The sequence below is a fragment of the Neovison vison genome, chromosome 9, assembly GCF_020171115.1.
Source record: "Neovison vison isolate M4711 chromosome 9, ASM_NN_V1, whole genome shotgun sequence".
Classification (NCBI taxonomy): domain Eukaryota; kingdom Metazoa; phylum Chordata; class Mammalia; order Carnivora; family Mustelidae; genus Neogale; species Neogale vison.
Window position 1 is genome coordinate 88,484,831 of NC_058099.1, and position 21,030 is coordinate 88,505,860.

General features: G+C 39.5%; 1 protein-coding gene across 1 annotated transcript in view; it reads right to left on the reverse strand.

The window, feature by feature from the left end:
• Positions 1–21,030, reverse strand: part of TMC1 (transmembrane channel like 1) — a 385,033-nt gene that overhangs the window by 331,772 nt on the left and 32,231 nt on the right. Inside the window, exon 2 of the mRNA XM_044265898.1 lies at positions 20,201–20,320. The gene's annotated coding sequence lies outside the window, so the exon portion shown is untranslated. The remainder of the gene's footprint in view (positions 1–20,200; positions 20,321–21,030) is intronic.

Below are 21,030 nucleotides of genomic sequence, written 5' to 3' on the forward strand. Positions count from 1 at the left end.
GTAGCTACATGCTACATACATGAATATAATATAAATCACAGATGATAATAAAACATACAAAAAACATAAAATGCTAGGCAGAATGCAAAAAAAAATGTAGGCATTTACAAGTAGCATAAGAAAATGGTTATCATATAGTGGAAAGAGTATCAGTCTGGGTAAGTAGCAAGTATTTGAATCTCTGAGTCTGCCATTCACCACTTGTGGATCTTGGCAAATCCCTTAACCTTTGAGCTAGAACGTCTTCATCATCATAACGTGATATGGCCCTGCACAGGGATGTCTAAAAAATTAAAACCTGAAACTCTGTCCTCTAAGTAGCTTCTGATCTGAAAGCAGAAAGACATACAGATGTGGAGTGAAGATTAATCATGAGATATAGCTAACCAAGAACACGATGCTTGATATGTGGGTATAATAATAACTATACTTATAGGATTATTTTGAGAAATGAACGCGCTAACGTATGTGAGAGTGCCTAATAAACTGTAAAACAGGTAAAACAGGTTTTGAAGATTCCATGCTATAGTCCCATTTCCACGAGGCAGGTTTTCTGTTTCTGTTACACTATTTGACTAGAACATTCGCTGTGTCATTCCAACAACAAGTAGTGTTGCAAGAGAAACACTCAATGTAAGTGAACCCCAAGGTGACCTGGACAAGTGTTCCTCTACCCCCTGAAAAGGGCTAAGTGCCTCGCTTCTCTCCCACTTTCCATCTGGAACTACTCCCTACATACGCAAGAAATGTCCTGTCATACCTGGGAAAAAGACAGCATCACTACCATCTACAGAGTAAAAAATCTCTTTCTTCTTATCAAAGAAAACATAAGCTCAAAACCTATGTTTGACCAAAATGCTTTTTCCTTGATTAGTTTCACCATAAAGTCCCTACCATCCCCGTTTTTATCTTTTGGGGGTTTATTTGTTTATTTATTTATTGGTTACCTCAACCACGACGACTTTATAGACTAAATGCTCTGAGTTTGAGCTTGGAAAGCTTGCAGAATAGTGACAAGGGAACGTGACCACATAACATGACAGATGTGATGCAACAGAGTTCTTCTAAAAGAACTAGAGATGACCACAGCGTGAATTTTCGTTCTTCAAGTTATATGAGACTGTGTTTAAATTTAATTCACTTCTCCTTAAGCAAGCATAATGATGTGTTGGGGACACAGTGTGAATCCATCAAATTCCAAGAGAGCCAGTAGCAGTTGGGCAGAAAAGCAAGTATGAGAGGGCTAATGGGCATCTCAGCCCGCAGCTTTCGAGGATATAAACAGGGGATTGCTTTGTTTGATCTTATAATGGAAGAGCGGGTGAAAGCCTAATTGTGGAGGGTAAATTCTGTGCCTTAAATTACCATATAACAACAATCTGTGTCAGTTCATGGCAGGCAGAAACCAGATTAATTTTGGAACACAGCATGATAGAAAAGAATCCATTAATTCTCAAGACCCTTAAGCCCCCAAAGACTGCTGACGCCACTGTTTCTGTGCTGTGGTCCTCCCCCCCCAACCACCCCCCGCCCCGCGATGGGCAGCAATAAATAAATGCCAGCTAGTTAAGCATTTCAGACGAAGTTGCTGGATGAGAATGAGGAGTCCGTCTTGAGAGCAAGGAGTCCACAGTTCAATGGCTCTGACTCCTTGTGTGTATTTCCATCATAATCCTGCATTCAGGTAGCTGACGAGAATAATAAGGGTCAGTTCAACTCTGAGGCTTGGGATTCCCCTCATAAGTATAATAAATAGGTTGAATGACAAAACCATCTGGAATGACAGACATCTCTGTGAAACAAAAATCCAAACCAACCTAAAAAGTTGGCCACTAAAGGGCATTAAGGCCTTGATGAAAATGTATACAAATAAATCATAGACCACACACATAAATAAAAGAATATCAACATTCAACAAGATTTGGAAGGAGCAAGTGTGTGATGTCCTTTGAGAACAGAGATTTAGGTCAGGTTGAGCATGTCTTACGTTCATGATTAATTAACCCTGCAAAACAAGCAACTACAAAATCTCAGCAGCAAAACAAACAAACAAACAAACAAATCATAAAGCATTTAATACCTGTTAGGGATTCAGCTGATGTATGCCGGGCTGGCTCTAAGCTGTACATTTGTCTAAGGCTGGTCTGTCTAGGATCAATTTCCCACATCCCTCTTGGACCAGCACCAAAGATATACACAGGCATATTTCAAACCTTTGCTTAATCATATCTGCTAACAATTCACTAGTCAAAGCACTAGACCAAACCTAAAGCCAAGGGGCAGGGAAATATACTTTGTCCACCCTAGGGGCCCAGCAAGGATATGAATGTATAATTCCTCTGGCAAAGGGCATGAAAATTGCAATGGATAATTTAATCAGGAACACGGTGGATGTCACAAGGAGAAATGGGTGATTTATGCCCATACTAGACCTTTATATATCAGGAAACCACTACATTAAAATAAGAACTTCGGATCCTCTGAGCTGGAAAGAACCTTAGTCTACCTCCCTCACTTCACAGATGAGGAAACAGGTCTCAAAAGAGGAAGTCTTCCCCACAGTCATGTAACAGCTTAGTGACCTACGCAGGCTGGGCCAATTCACGTTCCAACACGCAACAGAGACTCCCCAGTGGAAGGGGAGGAGCCTCGTTCTCAAGCCAAAGGGTATCAGTTCCAGTAACAAAGCTTTCCTGAAAAGGCAATATTCTTTGTAAAATTCAACTGTTTCACTGAAACACAGAAGTCCTTGGGTCCCCTGGAATATTCTACCAAAAATGTAATATTTTACAGACAACTGCCAAACTCACATTTTGTATAGCCAGTTATAATTCCTAATTAAAAAAAAAATCATGTCATCCTATATACTTTGTAATCTTTACCTTCCTCAGATGGAACCAGAAATACCATAAGTCACCGCCAAAGTTATTTTTGTTTATTATTCTGCCACCGGCCAATCTGTCCTTACAAGTATCCAACACTTCACTCTCACCCAATCCACACCAAGAGCCCCTTTACCTCTTTCAAGGACCTCCCTCCTGATATCTCAAATCAACTCATATCCTCTTTTTTTCTCTACATGGTAGCCCTCCATCTTCACAGAACTAGTTCCTCTCCTATTGTTGTTAAGTTGTGAAGAGATCAATGATTTGTCTTAATGGTTTAACACCAAGGCCTGGCCAGGGCCATGCAAGAAGCTGGTGTGATGAGTGAATGAGGCTGAATAATAAAGTATGAAAAATGCAAGAGGTGTGGCAGCTGTTCCAGGCAAACAAATCCTAACCCAGAGCTAGACTTGCATATGTATGACCAAATCCTTCTGGATGAAGAGGACAAATAATTAGCTACTCACAGACAGAGGAACGCAAAGGTCTGTCACATTTAGAGAATAAAATCCTGCATTTCTGCTGCAAGTAGGAAGAGAGGGTTGGGGTGAAGCAGCAGACGGTTCCCAGATCCCTTAGATCTTCAAATATTTAAGGGTTTGTCCATCAGAAGAAAGAACACTCTTACTTGGTGGAGCTCCAGAAAAGAGAACTAGGACAAGTAGGTGAAGGTAGGAAGAGAAATTATTTACACTCAAAATATGGAATAGCTGGGTAACAATTAGAGCTATCTAAAAATGGACGAGGATGCCTCCTGTGGCACCAAGTTCCAGGTCACTGGAAGCGTCTGAGGAGAAGTAAAGGAACAACTTGTCAGGAGGACATTCAGGGGATTCTTTCTGGAGATGGGGGCTGAGAGGGGAGGAGTCTAGGAGTTTCCTTCTATGATCCTGATTCCCACCCTCTCACCTTTTCCCAGCTTCAGTGAGGCCTGCTGGGAAGTGGTAGTGGTGAGGTGGTTAAGAAGAAGGGCCAAGGCAAGAAAACCTGGGTTCGAATCCCTCCTCTACCACCTACTAGCTAAGTGATCTTGAGGGAACCACTTCACTTTTCTGAGTCTCCACTTCCTCAGCGGTAAAGTGGAGTTTTCTGCTACTACTTGAGGGACCAAGGAGGTATTATACGCAAAGTGCTTCAAACAGTGCCTGGCAAAGACTAGATGTTCCTCAAATATTAACTTTGATGGTGATATTATGACTTAAGTAGCAGAAAGCTAGAAGAGCCAGAGCCCTAGCAGAAAGGACGCCATGATGATTTCACCACCATCTCCGGTCCCAGCAGGGTGAACACAGAGTGAAGGTGGTATAGACAGGGTCCATGGTGACAGCCCCATTAGCATGCCGGGCTGCATGGTCAATGTCATGAACAATCATGGGATTTAGATAACTTTCTGTTTTTTATAACACTTGTTGATTCACAGCCAACACTGGGATGAACTTGAACTCTACCTACCTCATTATGGTCTCTACTGTCAAATTGACCCCATGTCCCTGAAAGTATAGCCAGCTGCTCATCTCATCCTTTGTCTGTACAAAGACAAAGACAAAACAGTGTATTCACTGGGGCAGATCAGGAAGAGACATTTCCAAGAGCTACTGGCAAATGACAAGGAATAAAGGAAATTATATTCAATGGATTCTTTTTGGGCCACTTGTTGGTGAGCACACTTGACACTTCTCTGTGAGTCCTTTTGCCCCACATTTATTATTTCAACCCACTGAAATATCTGGAGCAACTTTTCTTTCTGTTTTCTCAGGCCCAAACCCCTTGGCTTTGAATGACTTTTCTACATCTTCAGCCCAGAGCCCTAGCCTGACTTCTCCCATCATATCAGTTATGCACTCCACTATAGTGCTGCATCGACTTGTTCAACGGTGTTTAGGTCTGAGCTCCTCAGGGAAAGGACCTTGTCATTTCTACTTTCACTTTGCAAGGTGTCACGTGTATTCCCAGCACTGTATAAACAGTAAGAGCGGGTTAAAGGTGGATTTTATATGTGTTCAAGTTGCTAAATGAAAACTGGTAACTTCTGTTTCTGATTTTAATGTTCTCACCCACTAACACTTACTTTATTGTCATATTTGTGGAGAAAGGAAAGAACTCATTTTAATTTTTAAAAATATTTTATTTACTTATTTGAGAGAGACAGAGAGAGAGAGAGCGAGAGCATAAGTGAGTGGGAAGGAAGAGGAGAAGCAGACTCCACACTGAGCAGGGAGCCCAGTGTGGGGCTCCACCCCGGGACCCTGGGACCATGACACAAGCTGAAGACAGATGCTTAACGGACTGAGCCACGTAGGCGCCCCTCTCATTTTAAAACTAATCTAGTGACCTTTTGAGATAAAAGAGGGCTGCCCTTGAGAGTTTAAATTTAAATGCCAGATCACCATGCAAAAAATTCAAAAGCTTATTTCTCCCTCTAGCAATAACTGATTTTAACCACACAGTGTTGTTGTTGTTACCACTTACCATTGGTAAAGGGCATGGTCATGATCTGAATCCAGATTTCCCGACTCCAAGTCCCGCCAAATTTATTTGATAGTCATTCCTCCACATCAGTGTTTCCCAAACTTCAGTGATTTGCATTCCACCTTCAAGATTTTGCCATGTCTACGTATTGCTTGTACAATGTACTTCATTCTGATGCATATGACACTAGATAACAATTTTCCTTTAATTTACTTCATTTTCCTTTAATTTACTTCATTTTGATGCATATGACACTAGATAACAATGTTTTTTTAATGTTTGTCCATATGGACCTTATCAGCATACAGATGCTGACCCAGAGCCTCTGCCTAGTTCAGAATTTGACCATCTCCCCCTGTGGCACCAGCCTTAACTTCCTACACCCATTTATAACTCTCAGACTTGAAAGCAACTAACAGTCTAGGGTCACATCACCCTGAACACGTCCAATCTTGTCTAAAAACAACTAACATAAGAAAGAAGTCTCTTTCATGCTTCTGTCACTTTCAAGGCTCTCTATGAAGCATCTTCTCCCTTGCTGGGCCTTGGAAAGGCCAAACAAGCCTTGACATCAGCCTCTCCTCATTAAACTGAGACAAGGAAAAGTACAGTATTGGTAGTTGTGGCTGCTGGGACTACCTGAGAACCAGCAGTGGGAAGCTCTTCCCTCTACCAGGAGAGCTGAAAGTGGGCACTGGAATGACTTACACTTCTCACAAACTCTCCACATTCTCCCTCTCTCCAACCCATCTTTTTTTCCATTCCCACTGCACCCTCTCTAATTAAGGCCTTTATCCACCCATGCCTGGGTCCATGTTAGAGCCTCTTAACTGGTGAACTGGGTCCCAGTCTCCTGCCTCTCCCACCTTGTCCACACATCCCCAGTTTTCTGCAAGCTCCTTTGAGGTCACTCCCCTGCTCACTGCCTTTCAATGACCATTTCTCCAAGCCCTACCCATCTACCACCTAGTATTGTGTAAAAGAACATAATTAAAACCCTGGTAAGTTGAAGAGAAGCCCCCACACTCTTCCTGCTCATAATTGGAGTGTATCACACATCTGGGATCTCTTCCCCATCCTGCCTAATGTAGAGGCTCAACTTTAACAATGATTCCAAGAAAGTAAGACTATACTTATTGCACTCAAAATGGATGGTGAAATGCCTCCTACGTGTCCAAGACAGACATTGAGCTGGTTGGTCCCCAAATGCCATATTTGGTGTTAAAACATTGAGATACGTGTTTACTGGTTGTTAAATAGCCACTACTCCTAATCTCTCAGGTCTCTTTCCACAGTGGATCATGTACCCTCATGTCTTACATTCCTGCAACTAAAGTACAGCAGAGGGTCCTCAGTACCTTGCCCAAACTATGCCCAGCAGCTCTTTCAATAGGTCTATACCTGTGCCCCATGGGTTAAGTATTCTGAATATCACTATTATGGGCTGGATTTTTCCCCCAAAATTCATATGTTGAAGCCTTAACTCCCAGTATCTCAGAATGTGACTATTTGGGGAGATATTAAATTATTTAATTATTATTAAATTATAATTTAAAAGGTAATTAAAGCAAAATGAGGTCATGTAAGTAGATCCTACTCCAGTATGACTGGTGTCATTATTAAAAAAAAAAAAAAAAAAAAAAAGGAGAGTAAGGTACACACACACACACACACGCTCACACACACAGGAAAGACCATATGAAGATGTAGGGAAAAGATGGTTATCTACAAGCCAAGGGCCAAGGTCTCAGAAAAGTGTAATCCTGCTAACACCTTGATCTCAGTCTTCTAGCCTCTAGGACCATGATAAAACAAATTTATTTTATTTAAGTCATCCAGTCTGTGACACTTGTTTATGGCAGCCCAATTGACAAATGAATGTAATCACCCTTGATCACAATCACAGTTGATGAGGTAAGAACTGAAACTTGGAAGCTGGATCCGGGTGGAGAGGGCACCACTGATTTCCCAGGATGATTTATTATGCATATTCTAATGCAATATTCTCCATACAGAATTCTTACTACAGAATTTTTAAGAAGAACAAGTCTTTGAGGCCATAGCTGACTACAATATTGGTTTTAAAATCAGGGAATTATTTAATAATCCCATTTATCTACTCCCACAACAGAAGTAACTGTTATGGATCTCCTCAATTTTATTAGGCAATTTTATTAGACAGGATTTTTTTCTGTTTTCTTTTGTCCATATTCCTCTGATAACAGATTATGAACCATCACTATATTTGTAAACTTCTAAATTTTTTTTTAATATAGTCTCCTTGTTGGGACAGTTTCATAAGAGGATATAGGCAGGAATCACTTTTTGATAATGCTTAAAGATGTCATTTGTCTCAATTATCATTTTATTAGACTTTTCAAACAAATCAATTCTACTCAGAAACAAAAAGGAAGATTCTGAAGCAGGAACTTTGGCATCAAATAAACTTAGATCCAAGGGCTGCCTTTGCCCTTGGTCATCTGTTTGGGCCCCAATGTATTAGCTAACCTCTCTATGTCTTAGCTTTATCACCCATAAAAACATCTTTGGTGTTCATTCAATACCTATGTACTGAGTAAATCATATGTTCCAAGCCTGTGTGTGGGTGAACAAGTCTTATGCCTTTCAAGGAAATAAAAATCAAACAAATAATTATACAAAAGAGGATTTAATTGAAATGGACTCAAATGCTATGAAGAAAAAAGTAATGAACAACTATCAAGTGTAGATGAGATGGTAACTGATCTAGTTGGATGGAGAATGATCAGAAGGACAGAGGCCTTTCTCTAAAGGAAGTGACTTTTAAGATGAAATTTGAAGACTGGAGAAATTGTCGAGACAGGAGAAGTGGGAAAGGAAAGAAAGGTTGATAGCACAAGCCAAGACCGTTGCATAGAAAGAAATGCAGTGTATATACATGAAATACTAAGAAGAACAACGGTAGAGAAAGAGGTTTTTCAGAGGACCCTGAAGACATAGGTGGAACTTACGTGAAGGCTTGCTAAGGAATTTAGAGTTCATTCTAAGGTCAATGGGAAGCCACTCATAGGTTTTAATCAGGAGCAAGTCAAGAAGAAATTTAAATCTAGGAATCTTATATGCCCCATGGCAACGTATGCACAGTGTTTCACTATTAATTTTATAACAACTTCCAAGTTGTTTATTAGCATTCTCATTCATAGCTGAAAAGTGACTTAGTCAGGGAGTCCATAGAGGTACTTTCTTCTGATTTGAAAAAGGAAAGTGGAAGAAAGCAAGGAAGAAAGGAAGGAAAGAAGGAAGAAAGAAAGGGGTGAAAAGCTGCTCTAGGCTGCCAGAGCCAATATTTTTGTTCCTCATTTTATAGATAAAAGAAATTAACAGGTCACAGAGATTAATGAACTTGCCTTAGACCACAAAACTAGGATGTGGCGGCTCTAGGTCTCCAACACGGGGAAAGAGGTGAAAGGCTCTAGATGAGCCGGGGGAGAGGAAGGGCAAAAAACCATTCTCCTAAGTTTATTGAATACCTACTCTGTGCTAAATGCTTTAACTATGTTATTTAATACTTAAAACCATCCAGAAAAGTGGAGTATAAGTAGACAAGAAAACTGAGAGGGAAGAGATTAAATTGTATGTCCATGCCAGGATTTGAACACAAGTCTTCTCAATCCTGTTTCACAGAATTTGTCCTTATACTGCATGCTCCTTCCAGGGTGGGGCAAAGGTCACTGTGGTGACTAACCACAGTTTCTTCATCGTGGACAGCAGGAGGAAGGGAGGTAAATAATAAAAGCATACCTTAAACCAGTGAATAAAACCCATTTTCTTAAGGTTCCCCTGGGAAAAAGCAAGATATATTATAGAAGGAAAGCAAGGCCTCTGTCTCCTTCCTTTATGATTTCTAATCCCAGCCTATCTGATTTCAGAATCTTCTTCTCCAACTCAAAGTAAAAAAAACTGATTGATAGATAAAAAGATGATAGATAGACAGATAAATTTTAGAATCCTGCTGAGAACCCCATCTTACCTGTTTTAAAATCCTATTTACTTTTTACTATACTAGATACTAAGCCTACAATTAAGTGTAGGGTGTAGTTACAGTCCCTGTAACTGTGTAAAATGGTTTAAATCACAGCTTGAAGACTCTGATTGCCTGTGTTCAGATGCCACCATACCCTGTGGCACTTTGGACACTGTGGACACTGTGGATTTCAGAATCCCTATTTCACAGAGTGATTAGAAGAATTAAATGAAATAATGTGACCTTAGCATAAAGTAAGCATAGTTATTACAATGTTACCAAATAACTGAATTGTATACAATTATTTCCTTTCTGTTTTTAGAAACTATGGCAAAGGCAGGACTTCTCAAAAATTAATTATATCAGGATCACAGCAGTCAATATATTGCTCTGAAATCTGCAGGTGGAAATCAGTTGCAAATAAACTCTTGATCTTATCTTTGTAAGTTATTTGATAATACTAAAATAAAAGTCCCAATAAGATTCCCTTAATGACATTTCAAATACATGTCCTAAACAACAGAACAAAATCATGGGAGTCTTTAGTGCTTTTGACAAGACATCTGCTTGCAAAATTCTGGGGTTTTTTTAAGATTTTATGTATTTATTTGATAGAAAGTGGAAGAGAGAGAGATCAGGAGCAGTGGGTAGGGGTAGAGGGCGAAGCAGACTCCCCACTGAGCAGGGAGGTTGATGTAGGACTCCATCTCAGGACCCTGCAACCATGACCTGAGCCAAAAGCATACACTTAACGACTGAACCACCCAGGTGCCCTGCTTGAAAAACTCCTAAAGGATCTTTATCTCTAGTTCTAGTAACTATGGCCTGATTTTTTTTTTTTAAGATTGTATTTATTCGACAGAGACAGTGCACAAGCAGGGGGAGCTGCAGAAGGAGAGGGAGAAGCAGACTCCCTGCTGAGCAGGGAACCCAATGTGGGGCTTAATCCCAGGACTGAGGATCATGACCTGAGCCAAAGGCAGACACTTAACTGAATGAGTCACCCAGGCGCCCCAACAATGGCCTGAATTTTGATATACTTGAATTTGTTGAACTATTAAGTACTCAACCCTGCCTATCTGATCCTTAATATCAACATTAGTTTTCTATGGCTGCTATATCAAATTACTACAAATTTAGTGGCTTAAAACAACACAATTCTAGTATTGTATAGGTCTTTAGGTCAGAAGTCAGAAATGGGTCTTCCAGGGTGAAGATGAAGGGACTAGTGGGCTGAGTTCCTTTCTGGAGGATCTGGGGAAAATCTGCTCCTTGACTTTTCCAGCTTCCAGAACTGCCTGATTTTTTTTTAAGCTCATGGTCCCCTTCCTTTGTCTTCAAAGGCAGCAACAACGGGTCAAGTTCTTCTCACATCCCATCTTGGTCAGTTCAGGTGCTACAGTGAAATACTACACAAAATATATGTGTACTTGTTCACAGTTCTGGAGATTGGAAATTCCAGATCAGAGTACCAGCAGGGATGGGTGAGGGCTCTTTTCCTGGCTTGGAGATAACCACCTTCTCAATGTGTCCGTTCATGGTGGAAAGAGAGAGACCAAGCTCCCTGGTGTCTCTTCTCATAAGGACACTAATTCCATCATGAGGGCCCTACCCTCCTGAACTCTAACCCTACTTACCTCCCAAAGGCCCATCTCCAAATGCAACCACACTGGGTGGGGTAGAGTTCCAACATATAAATTTGGGGGCACTCGCTTCAGTCTACAGTATACCCAATCACTCTGACGTCCTCTTCTGCTTCTCTCTCCACCTTGTGATTACAATGGACTCACTGAGACAATCTAGATGATCTCCTTATTCTACGGTCAGCTGACGAACAACCTTCATTTCATCTGTGACCTCAACTCTCTCTTTCCCTGGATGGTAACATATTCACAGGTTCCAGGATTAGAATGTGGACATCTTTAGGGATCATTATTCTGTCCACCACACTACCATATCAACTACAAATTTATAGAATCTGGACAAGCAAATAAACCCAAACTGGAAAAGAACCTAAGGAGTCAAGATTCAGTATCACAAGAGTGCTGTACACTCTCAGGATTTTAAAGTCAAGCAGCCTTTAAATTTAAAACTGAAATTGGCATAATTAATCAAAGATACATATGTATCATATGTACTTATACTTATTTATATATATTTGCATAACACATCTATTTGCATTTATTTCATTTACATGTTTGTAATGGTTAATTTTACATGTCAGTTTGGCTGTTACAGTACCTAGTTCTTTGGTCAAACACCAGACTAGATGTTGAGGTGAAGGTATTTTTTTAGATGCTTGTTTAAATCAATAGACTTTGAGTAAAGCAAATTATTTCCCTAATGTAGGTAAGACTCATCCTTAAAAGCAAGGACTGAGGTCCCCCAAGAAAAAGAGAATTCTGTCTCCAGATTCCCTTCAGATTAAAGACTCTAACACCAAATTCTACTGGACTTCTAACCTTGCCAGCCCCCACAAACTTGTAAGTCAATTCCTTAAAATAAAGAGCTAGATCATGGATAGATAATAGATACCTACATACCTATATGCACACATAGACACATACATAGATACACAGATACATGGATCAGTTTACTAGTTGTTTCTCTAAAAAATAATGATCCATGTTAAAGTTGAGAGGAACTTGATATTGTATTAAAAATGAGTGAAGGAAACTCAAGGATAGAGGATATATGTGAATATAAGATAATTTCTCTTTTATTTTTAAAAAAATTTTTTTAAAGATTGTATTTATTTATTTATTTGTCAGAGAGAGAGAAAGAGCCAGCGAGCACAAGCAGGGGGAGCAGCAGGCAGAGGGCGAACAGGCTTCCCGCTGTGCAGGGAGCCCAATGTAGGACTCGATCCCAGGACCCTGGGATCATGATCTGAGAGCCAAAGGCAGTGGCTTAACTGACTGAGCCACCCAGGCATCCCTCTCTTTCTTTTATAATCAGAGTTACACCAATAACAACAATTGAACTATTCACTTCCTAGTGAAAACCTTGGTTTCACTCAGGAGCCTGGTACAAATGAGTGTTTTGGCTATAGAAGAAAAAGAAAGTAATAAAAATAAAATCTCAAACCTAAAACATGTAGAATTCAATAATTTCCTACATTAGAGTACAGATTAAACCCCTTTAATATTCCACAATAGTTCAAGAGAGTACAAATGTTAAAATCATGCCTCAGACTATTTGAAGAACCATTAGTGTCCCTAGCCTGTAAGACCAGGGGGGCAGACAAGGCCAGAAGAGTCACAAGCAAACCATTAGGCCCTATCTAAGGTGGTTTTAAGCAATCCTGACATTAAGAAACTCTGGTGTGTTGATGTATTCTCAAATAACATTTTACACTGCATAAGATTGGCCTCCTCAATTAGAGAGGGTTAAAGAGAAAAGAAAACATGCTACCACCATTATTTTCAAATTGTTGGCCAAATAGGCATACTGCCTCGTGACTTGTCTTTGCCTAGTTACCTGTCATTTTAGTACACTGCCCTAACATTCCATAAGGCTAGTAACCCCAAAGAATTCTTGCTTCTAGATGAGCAATACCTTCCTCCACACCCAAGAAATAGTTTTGGACCTTGCTCTATACTGAATGTTCCTGTGTCCCAAGCTTCATATGATGAAGTCCTAACTTCCAGTGTGAAGGTGTTTAGAAGGTGGGGTTTTGGGGAGCTGATCAGGTCCTGAGAGTGGAGCACTCATGAGTGGGATCAGTGCCCTTATAAAAAAGCTTCCAGAACGTTCCCTCCACCCTTCTGCCTTGTGAGTACAAAAAGACAAGACAGCCATCTACAAACCAGAAAGCCCACCCTCGCCAAACATTGAAACTGCCCATTCAGTTTCAAACTGGGTCTCCTGAACATCCCAGCCTCCAGAACTGTGCAAAATCAATGCCTGTTGTTATAAGCCACCCGGTTTATGATATTCTCTTGCAGCAGCCCAACCTAAGACTAACCTAAACTAGGAGTAGCAAAATTTTTGGTTAAGGGCCAAATAGTAATTATTTTAGGCTTTATGGACCACTCACCTTTATAGGTAGCACAAAAGTAACCATGATACATTACAAAATGTCATGGTGAAATTTTCTTTCGATGAAATTCAAACCTTAGGTGATTTTCACCTGTCATAGAGCATCATTCTTCCTATGGTTGTCTTAAACATTTTAAAATGCTTTTTTTTTGTTTTTTTTTTCAATTTATTTATTTTCAGAAAAACATTATTCATTATTTTTTCACCACATTCAGTGCTCCATGCAAGCTGTGCCCTCTATAATACCCACCACCTGGTACCCCAACCTCCCACCCCCCCGCCACTTCAAACCCCTCAGATTGTTTTTCAGAGTCCATAGTCTCTCATGGTTCACCTCCCCTTCCAATTTACCCAAATTCCCTACTCCTCTCTAACGCCCCTTGTCCTCCATGCTATTTGTTATGCTCCACAAATAAGTGAAACCATATGATAATTGACTTTAAAGTCATTCTCATCTCATGGGCTCTACTAATGCAGGCAGCAGACTAGGTTTGGCCTAGAGAACACAGCTTGCTCATGCTTTCCATAAACCACAGATCCTGAGAATGATAAAACCAGTGAGTTATGTTTAGTGGAAAACATTCGCCCCATGCATAAGTATAGAAAACACAATTGTATGGTAATTCATATGGATTATTCCAATTATAGATATAAGCAGCTCTACCAGTTCAGATATTTGCCAATATTTAAGTTACAAACCACAAGTGGCTTCATTCATTCAAACATTCGTTTCTTCAGCAACAAATAAGTGCACATTATGTCCCACACACTGGATGAGGTACAGGGTTGAAGAGGAAATGGTCTCAAAAAGAGGAAATGGTCTCTCTTTTTAAATGACTTCATAAACACTGCTTTAATCTGCTTGACATGTCTGTTTTTTTTTTTAAGTAAAAATTCTCAATTTGTAGGAATGGTTGGCTTTTGTTTTACTCATCCAACCCATGCCCTTCAATGATTATCAAGAAGAGATGGTGTCAGCCCAAGTCAAAGGTATTTTTGACTTAAGTAAAACAAAGAGCTTTTAACATGAATGACTGTGAACCTTCAAATTAATGAAATGAGAAGCTAGGACATGTTTTATCATGTGCATCAGGGATGGTTTAATTAGAAATAACTATAATCACTTCAGCTGGGGAAAGGATACTAGATTACCTTCCGATCTTTAATAGCATGAAATGAATTTTTAGATCAAGTGATTAAGGGTAAGTTTCCACCCTTCAGGAAAATAATGGTTACAATGCATTAATCTTTTGCAAATCAGGAATTGTGGCATTGCAGTGACAAGCTGATTATCAAATTGTATTTACAGGCTGCCTCCTAATTACCTGTTTAAAAAAAATGAGTCTGTTCTCCGTATCTGAGTGTGTTTGAATACGTTTGTAAGATTAGGTATGGCTTGACATTCATCACAGTGCTGTCTATAATAGTAGGAAATTAAAGATAGCTTAAATGTCCATCATGAAAGGAATAAATAATGTATTATAATACAGCAATACAATGGAATATGGCCATTACAAAAGATTATTCTAGATCAACAGTCATTATTGAACAAAGATATCTACAATATATTTAAGATTATTTTTAGAGCAGGTTACAAAAGAGCATTTATAGTTTGGTCTCATTTAGGGAAGGTCAAACACAGTAGGATCCTAAACAAAATTCTAAAACGTATTATTTCTGGAGGATCACGATTTGGGTCATTTGGTTTTTCCTGGATTCTTTTCATTTTCTCCATTGTTTGAATTTTTTTTTACAATGGGCATATATTAAGGATTTGTTTAATTCTTAACAAGCAGATAAAGCTTTTTTGGTTAATAGATAAAATTTAAAATCAGCAAGATTTTTATGATTAATAAATCCCATGATTTATGATAAATAATCAGTTCAGTAGCAAAAATAGGAACAAATATACAGAAGTGTCAGGATGGCAAGCTTTTGCTCACCTGGTATCGATTTGTTACAACTATTGAAATTTACCCTTAATGTGAACTTTCTGAGAAAGCTAATCCATTCCCACTATACTGCCTCAAGCAACATTGTTCCACCTGAAAACTTAGAAAAATGTTATGAGCCCATGCTTTCCTCTCCATGCCTATTGCATTCTAGAAGCTCAGTATCTAAGTGCTGGCAAGTTTAGAGATCAAGTCCAGATCACTCATCCTACGGATGAAGGAACTGAGTCATGGAGGTGACATGACCTCCAAAAAGACCCAAAGCTAAAGACTGTCAACATAACCTCTCTCGCTTTGTTGTTGAGTACAGAAAGTTGTGTACAACAAATATGTGCAGCTTTGTAGGTCAATCATGCCTCAGTAGAGCAGTCTTTATTTATTAATTTATTTTTAAGATTTATTTATTTATTTTAGAGACAGTGACAGAGAGAGAATGTAGGGAAGGGACAGAGGAGGAGAGAGAGAGAGTCTCAACCAGACTCCATGATGAGTGTGGAGCCCCACTCTGGGCTCGATCTCATGACCCTGACATCACCTACCTGAGCAGAAACCAAGAGTCTGACTTAACCTACCATGCCATCCAGGCGGCCCAGTAAAGCAATCTCTAAAAAAGAAAGGAAAGTTATCTTTATCTGGTCATCAAACTTTCGTGGTCTCCCCGAATTCCCACACAAATCCAAACTAAGCCAGAGTTGGGATTTGTTAGCGTTGTGGCCTCTGAGTGTTCCCAGAGCGTTGGGGTGGGCAAAGGCTATAAGGACAGCTGGTATGAAGGCCCAGGCACACATCTGTGAAGCTGGCCTGGCAAAAATGGAGAGGGGACATGCGGTCTCAGAGGAAGATATGGGATGAAGAAACATCTGTGTGTTATCCAGAATCCCAGGCCAGGAGAATGTCCACAGTGATTACACTGTACCTCCAAAGAGGAGTTCAGATGTGGCATTCATGGTTTTCTATCACTAAAGCAGTAGATGCGATGCACATGGAGAGGAGAAAGCTTTAATTTAGGTTTTGGGTGAAGGAAAATATTCAGGAAAAAGACACAATAGCTCTCACTTATTGAGAACCTACTATGCACTTGAACCTTGGCTCTTCAACTGACTCTGAGCTCCCTCCCTGCCAAGACCAGTCAGAACCATGACCAGATTCTGATATCACACCCAGGAGGGGATAGAGAAGAAAATGTCAAAGGGAAGGTCAAGTGGGGCTCTGCAATTTACGAAGACTCCACAAGCCATTGAATATGGTGTTTAGGACATTTTTGGTGTCCTTTTAGGGTGTCATGTTACCATGAAATCTGACCCTACTTGACTACCTGAATTAATTAGTAGGACTGAACTGAGGGCATGTACAGTAAGTGTACTATTTTCTGGAAGTAAATGATTCATCTGTACAAAGTAAAGAACATTTTCCAGGAATATGAGTTGTGATTTTAACAAATGCCTTCAGCTTGTCAGAGAAGTTGTAATCACTTATTGACACATACTAACTCCTTTCCGCGGTGTGAGCTCAGCCGATGAAGTCTATAAACCCGCTTTGTAAACCAGTTCCCATTTCTTCCCCTCTCACACCCATCCTCTTGCCTAACTCTATTTCAGAGAGTCAACAAAAGGCACAGATAAAATAGTCACTACAAAAGGGGTGTGGTTCCAGCAAGTTTCCCTACAGATAACCTCCAAATGCTTTTTGTTACGCAGGAGTTTACATTCAAACAGAGTTGAAAACCTGTTACCATTATTCCCCTTCAAGTGTTTTACTTATTCCCATTTTCCTGCTTTTCTCTTATCTGTGAAGTATCTTTTCTTTTTCTTTTTCTTTTTTTTTTAAGATTTTATTTATTTATTTATTTGTCAGAGCACAAGCAGGGGAAGCAGCAGGCAGAGCAGGCAGAGAGAGAAGCAGCCTCCCTAGGGAGAAAGGACCCGGATTCAGGACTTAATCGGGATCATGACCTAAACCAAAGGCAACCCCTTAAACGACTAGCCACCCAGGAATCCCAAAATATCTAGGTTTCTAATGACACTCATTCTAGTAGACCGTTCTTAACAACTGTAACATCTCCTATATCCACGTACAGGTTAGCGATCACACATTTTCCCAAAGTACATCCCATTAGCTTAACATTTTTGATGAGCACTGTCCAATAGCAATAGAATACAAGCCCCATATATAATTTAAAACTTCCCAGTTGCCACATTAAAAAAATTTAAAAAGAAACAGGTAAAATAAATTTCTTAGTATATTTTATTTAATATGATACAGCTAAAATACTATCATTTCAACACTGAATCAATATTTTAAAATTGTTAAGGGTATATTTTACAATTTTGGTACTAAATTTTCAAAGTCCAGCATGTCTTTTACACTTACGGCCCATCTCAGCTCAGACTAGTCATGTTTTGTGTGTTCAGTCATTGCACGTGACTAGAGGCCGCCATACTGGACAGCACAGATCTAGATCTTGAATGAAGAAATTAAATGAGATCCAAATCTTATCCAAACCTTCTATTAAGATATTCTCCTTCCTCATCTCTTCCCACTTAGCCACCACCACTCAATTTAGAAATATAGTTCTCTCTCAGGCCAATCTTCCCAATTAACTAGGAAGTACGCCTTAATTTTTAAAAAGATTTATTTATTTATTTGACAGAGAGTGTGTGCATGAGGGGGATGGGGGTAGAGATAGAGGGAGAGGGAGAATCTCCAGGAAGACTCCCTGCTGAGCGCGGAGCCTGAGACTGGGCTTAATTTCCTGACCCTGAGATCATGACCTGAGCCAAAGTCAAGAGTCAGCTGCTTTACCAACTGAGCCACCCAGGCGCCCCTGCCTAAGGTATTTCTATCGTCTCTCTCCCACATTCCATTCTCCCTTATCTACTATCCCTTCATTTCATAAATGGGAAAACCGGTGCCCAGAGAGGTTGCCAATGCAACCAGGGTCACACAGTGCTCAGTATCTAAATTCAGTCTTCCTGATGACCAGACCCCAAGCTCTTCTGATTTCCTTGGGCACACAGCCACTTCCCGGCCTCCTCTTGCTGCTTTAGGGCTCAGCCACTCTTCCTTTTACTCTCTCCAATAAGGAACAGTTGATTTTACCTTCTGGGACATAGTGAGGAGGCCCAAACTGAACTAATCCTCTAAGCACAATAGATGGGTTTAGGGATTGCCCACGGGTAGCTCAGACCTGGCAACTTCTCTTTTCAGGTCTTAAAGGTATTGAACCCTCCCAGGAGAAGAGGTTCTTCACTAGTTGACTTTCTAAGCATTCTGCTGCATACATTCACTTACACTCAGAAGACTGGAAGGCTAGATTCTAAAATGTTATTATGGTGATCTTTCCCAGTGCCTCTAGCCGTTGGTTATGGGTTATTTTGTGGGTTGGGATTTTTCTATAAAAAATACAGGCATTCTTTTTGCAAAGATATGCTATGTGCTAATAATAAAGGAATGTGCCTCGTACCTTTTATAAAGAAATAGTCTGATCATCCTGTCTTGGTTTAATTTTCCCAGATCTACAAATAAAAGACCTTTTTAAAAAAAAAAAATTTCAGGCAATCATCTAAATATTTTCCAGAGGTAGAAATGCAGACATAATGCAGGCTGAGGCCCTCCCATATAAAAATCACTCATCAGTATAAAATAACTTAAGAGTAATTCAAGCTGAGCACCTAGAGTCTTCCACTCAGATTTCTATCTGCAAAACAGGACAACACTTGACTAGCTAGCAATATTAAGGGTAACGATTTCTTAACTTCTCCTTCTCCCAGCCTCAGAAAAGAAAAAAAAAAAAAAAGCCAAAAGAGAGGAAAACAGAATAGGGCTACAGTCAGCTCCTAATATTATACCGCCAAAGAAATTATGCATTTTAAAAAAAATCATTTTGTCTTAGGTAACTTTAAAGCATTTTCATTGATCATTTTCAATAGATAAAAAATTAAGATTTCCACACATATCGATCTGTCCTGAATGATTTATACTTTAGCTTGTAACATACACTGTGGAGGTAGAGAAAGAACAAAACCCTGTATTTTCTTGAGACTTTCATGTTCACGTTCCATGCCCCAAGAAAACAAAGCCTGCCTTTCTCTAGGCAGATAGTATTCATAATTTGTAATTTTTGGTACAGATGCATGATTTGGTGTAAATCTGGTACAAAATACATAGCTCTTTATCTGTGTTATTGTTTCACTAAATCAAATTCCATAACATTTTAGGTTCACTAGTAGAGCTTGCAATATAAAAGAAATAAGAGAGTAAATGTTTTTGTAGTTCAAGTTGAAAAGACCAAGTGCACACTATTTTTTCCTTAAGTAGGAATACATCTGTAGTTTGGAAGATGCAAAATAGGAATGTCCCCCACGCCCAAAAAAGCACCTTACTAGCAATGGCATCAATACTTGGATATCTCAGTAAACTGGTATTTGTAGGGGTAGATTTTGCTCTTTCTGTCTCTGGGGTATGGGATACTGAAAGCTTTGCAAATGAGCCCAAGAACTAAATGTTCTTGAAAAGAACCCTTCAGGATCACCCAGTCCAATCTCTTTCTTCATTTCAGAGGAAACACGAAAGCTTTTGACTGTGGCACAAAATCCTTCCAACTATGCCAGTATTCTCCAGCGGGTTAGCTGATGGAACCCCTGGAAGTCAATGTTTTTTGTAGAAACCTATTAAAATGCTGACATATTTATGCCTGCCCCAGGAGCCAGCACTTTTACTAACAGAAAATATGATTCTATTCCATATATGTGTGTTATATTCAACTACAACTATGTCCAGAGGGGGAAAGGGTGGTTAAATTAAGCATAACACGTTATTTCAGATATATTCTGTTAACATTTGTACACTACCTTCTCATTTGGTCTCCCACGCTCATCAGCAAGTAAGTGGTGTTAAGATGGCAGAGGTTTAAGAAAAATTTGGAGACTGTGAACTTCCATGTAGAAATTCCAAGTTCATTGTCTTCATTTCTAAAATTAAGATGAGACAATACAAATACCAAATCATTATGTTGCACACTAGCAATTAATATAATGTTATATATCAGCTATATCTCAATGAAAGGAAAATGAAAACACCAAGATCATTTTATGTCTTCCCCGGCACATCCCCCCTCCTCTCCTCCCACCCCCACTCCACGCTCCCTATGCCCCCACCCCCCCCAAGGAAGCCTAGTTTGGTTTTGGGTTTTGGGTGTTGTTGTTGTTGCTTTTTTTTCTTTCTTTCTTTCTTTTTCTTTTCTTTCCCTTTTTTTTTTTTTTTGAGGATTCTAAGTTGGTTAGAGATAAGGCATTTGAATGACTATTTTTGTATTGTTTTCAACCCACTGTGCTAAAATCATGTGGTTGCTGCATGTACCTTATGTTCCTTTAAAAGATGGTTTTAAATGAAAGTGTTTGCAGACTATAAGCCTTCTTTTAATGTTTTTGGGCAATCACCACAATCAAAATGAATTTTGAAAAGTACTCAATTAAAAAGCAATTAAATGTGGGAAGTGACTATTAAAAAGATTATTGAGCGGACATGATGACTCGTCTTGATTTCAGAAGTGAAGCGCTCTGTATGGAGAACTGTCATGATATCATTCTGAGTGATAAAAAAAAAAGCTACAGATTTCATTTCATATGTAAAATAAAGAAAGAAAAAAAGAGAGAGAGAGAGAGTGATCTGGAATAAAATA